The sequence below is a fragment of the Gobius niger genome (assembly GCF_951799975.1).
Source record: "Gobius niger genome assembly, chromosome: 11".
Classification (NCBI taxonomy): domain Eukaryota; kingdom Metazoa; phylum Chordata; class Actinopteri; order Gobiiformes; family Gobiidae; genus Gobius; species Gobius niger.
Window position 1 is genome coordinate 15,681,704 of NC_136862.1, and position 3,870 is coordinate 15,685,573.

The window sequence follows — 3,870 nt, forward strand, 5'->3', positions numbered from 1 at the left end:
AGTGTAATCGCAAACTTACAGCAGCTTCACAGAACAGAACTGTCCACCTCCAATGCCTGCAACTTTCAGCTTTTCCAGCAGATGGCACCATCTATAAACATGTTAACTTAATTGCCTGCAAATTGCAATATCTCGGCTAGGTGCAAGCACAACTGGAATTAAAACAGCAGTTAAATTTTCTTTACTCTTATTAATTGAAAACAGTACACCCTTCCATAGTGATGCATGACTGAAAGGTCGTGGGGGGTGTTGGAGGTTGGTGAAGTTGAGAGTTCAACTAAAGTTGATGTGGTATTTATTGGTTGAATCATATTGGTTAGTTATTGTACTGCTGGCACATAAAAGTTGTCTCAATGCTTATTGGGGTGTAGCTTTCACATGTTAACGAGTTGCAGGATGGAATCCTTGTCACCAAAGAGGACACAATAAGATTGTCCACAGTCTAATTTAATCTGTAAACTCCATGCTACGTACTGGTGTCTTGGCGCTCCAATAGTACAACAGTTTAAACGGCTTAAGAGGGTGCTGGCCAGGGAAAGGATCATGCTATCCTCAGCTCACAGTCGTGTGTAAGCTGACAAGTGCCTGAGCATTGCTGTTTTGCTACCTAGCTTCTCATCATCTTCCCCTTTTTTATATTTTAACTATATGCAATGAGTTATTGAGTTATATAATTTAACAGCTGGTAAAAACTGAAAAGGGCACTTTGAAGAATATCAATCTGGCTCCAGCACGAAACACAGAACAAAGGGAAGAAAACAGAGGACACAACAAGAGGTAAACAGATTTTAACTGTTATTATTAACTTTGTTATAAGAAATGTATTTAAAATGGACCATAAACATTTATAAAATATGTAAAGTGAGATTTATTTGTTTGCAGTTGTATTCTAATGGGTAATCAAATTGAATAGGACTATGTTCAATTTGAATTCAGAAAACATTGAAAACTCAACATCATCTGGTTCTATTCTCTCTCATAGTTGTGTTCTGCCCTGGACCTCATACACCCCAGAAGTTTATTTCAGAACTTAGTTACTTTAGATAGAGCTGTTGTTTCCAAATATATTGCTCAAGATAATTCAAAACAGTAGGCCTTGCCAATGCCTCCTTGAAACCTGTCCTTGGGGAATATTTTTTTTTTTTCAGTTTTTTTAGATAAACCTAAGTTTTCAAATGTTTCTTTTCAAAGTACATAGTTTCCAATGTTGCCATTAATAACCTATTTGCAAAAATACCACCCCGTGTGCAGTCAGGCCACATTGTACGCCACTTTTTCTTGCCAAAAATGTACAGAAACAGAACAAAGATGATACTTGGACAAATTAAATCCCTCCAACTACTTGTTAAAAGTATGCCTGCTGGCAGAGATCACTAGTGCTGCTGACGAAGCTCCTTGGATGAGAAGTGAAACATCCAACACTAAAACTACAAAGTAGGCCCATATGATGGCTCAAGAACCTTTGTCTACCATGCAAAACTCATCAGGCATATAGGCTAAACTTTTTTTTAGAAATTGCGTCAATCTGGGAATCCATGTCAGTTTGGCTCAACACTACTAAACTATTAACCCATTAATAACCAAATCAAAAAGCAAAGTCCCGTGATGTAAAATAGCCAAACACACAAATGGTCACATTTTCCATTTAAAAAGTGATTGGGGCCTGAGAATAATTATAACTCTCTGGATATGTCAAAGATCAGTAACAGAATATTTTCTAGATTTAGAGTCAGGTTTTTACTTTTTCCCCTACAATGTAACGTTTGTGGTATTTTTTATGCTCCATTGCTCTCCATAATTACATTCTTTTTGGGGTCAGCCCAATGTTTCCTGGTGCCCCTTTGTTCTCCAGTACTGCTGTTTCTCTAGACTGTTTCTCAGAACTGAAGATGCATGAGGTCTATATTCCCCTGAGTGTGTGTGTTTTCTCGGGGTTAGGGCTGACGTTAGGGTTAGGATTGGGGTTGGGATCTAATATGTTTAACTATTACTATACAGTGGTTTATTTAAAGTATAACAGTATTTAGGATAGGATTTTAAAACGGGGCCCAAGGAATATAGCCTATTGTTTGTGGTGAATACTTAATATTACATAATAACCAAACTTTTTCACTGCTTCAGAGCTGCTAAATTATTACACATGCCCATGTTTTGCCTTTTAGCAGCAAATTGTGCAACACTGAATTTGTTCTATGTCGGATATATTTTCCTCTGTTATATAACCTTCCACTCTTGTTCTACTTTTTTACAATAACTTTCTTTTGAGCAGGCCAGCAAAGCCAAATTTCTTCTGGCATGTCACCCTCAAATCTGTGCTGTTAATATAGCAGGGCCAGTTTTACACCAAGTGCTCTACTGAGAGACAAGAGTTTAGGAAAACTCCAGACTTGTGTTACCTAACGTGACTGGACTGCATTAATAGCACTGTATTTAAATGGGTAAATCAATGGTATATTGGATGGATTCAGACTGAATGATGCATATTTTGAATGAGTAAAATTCAAAATCATACCCTTACACAGTGGTAGTACACTGTTTACTCTAAGTCACTTCTACCTTACGATGTTGTACTCTTAATGTCTCTACTCTGATGGAGTATTTGGTGGTAATATACGTAGATACATTATATTATAGGATCAAGATGAGGAGATTGATGACAGATGGAGCTAAGCAAGGCTTCATGAAATGTGACTCAGAGACTGTATTGTATAATCAGGGTAAGGGAGAGACAACCAGCACGGTGGCAGAGCAGTGTGAGTTCTCCCTGTGCCTGTGTAAAAAAAAAAACTGTAGGTGTTCTGTTTTCACATTCAGCTAAAAACATGTACAATAGCCGGGATGAGTATGTGTAGTCTAATTCAAGGTCATTAGAGGCTCTATGCTCAGATATGCCTCCAACCATTCCACACATTCATTTTCTTCTGTTTTCTGGGGCTGGGTCACGAATGCAGTCTTAGTAGAGATGCCCAGACTTTCCCTGTCCATGCACTTTTTCTCCAGCTTCTCTGGGGCAATCATAAGGCATTCTTCTCTCTAGCGTATCCTAGGTCTTACCCGGTGTCTCTCTGATGGGGGCAGGGTCCACCGACCTGAAGAGGGCAAGCCGTCTTTTTCCACATCCAAATCTAAGAACCATTGGCTCAGGTTTGGGGGTGAAGATTTACATCGCAGTGGCTTCATACTTGGCTGCAAACTGCCGTAGAGCGCTCCTGATGAAGCCAATAGTTAAAGTACCCCAGAGGTGCGGTCCCCAATCGCCACATAAAGTGACGAAGAAGTTTGTCAATACAGTTCTACACGTTCCATTTCTGTCAAATAAATGATCACTTTTATCAGTTTCAGTCAATTTATGTGCCTGAACTAATGTGCTCTTTGGGATTGTGTGATTGTAAAGCAGGAGTGTCGATGGTGGGATGAGCTTCCCACTGTTCCTCTAACTCCACACCATTGTCTACCTGTGTCTTACAACATAGCCTGACCATAGGTGTTGGTTACTCTGTTAAATGCAATCACTTTTGTCAAAATCACCAGGGGGCCAGCGGATTATACAGGGCAAAAGGAGATTTGGCCCCTGGGTATGACGTTGCCTGTAGAGTGTTTGGCTGAGTAGCCTATATAAATTATATAGGCTATGTTTTATTGTGGTTTAAGCCCAGTCTACTGCATGAAGATTTAGAGGTGCACCTGTTTTATACAACCCATTCTTAAAGCTACTTGTGCAGTTTTTCAAATCCCTACCATAAAGAAATAGCAGTGGCAACCCAACAACACGTGTGTGGGGGAGGTTGAAAAGATGCCATCGTGGAGCTCAGCCTATGCATGACTTCATTTCCCACAATGCATTGCGGTCCATGATGTTCCCAACAGCTG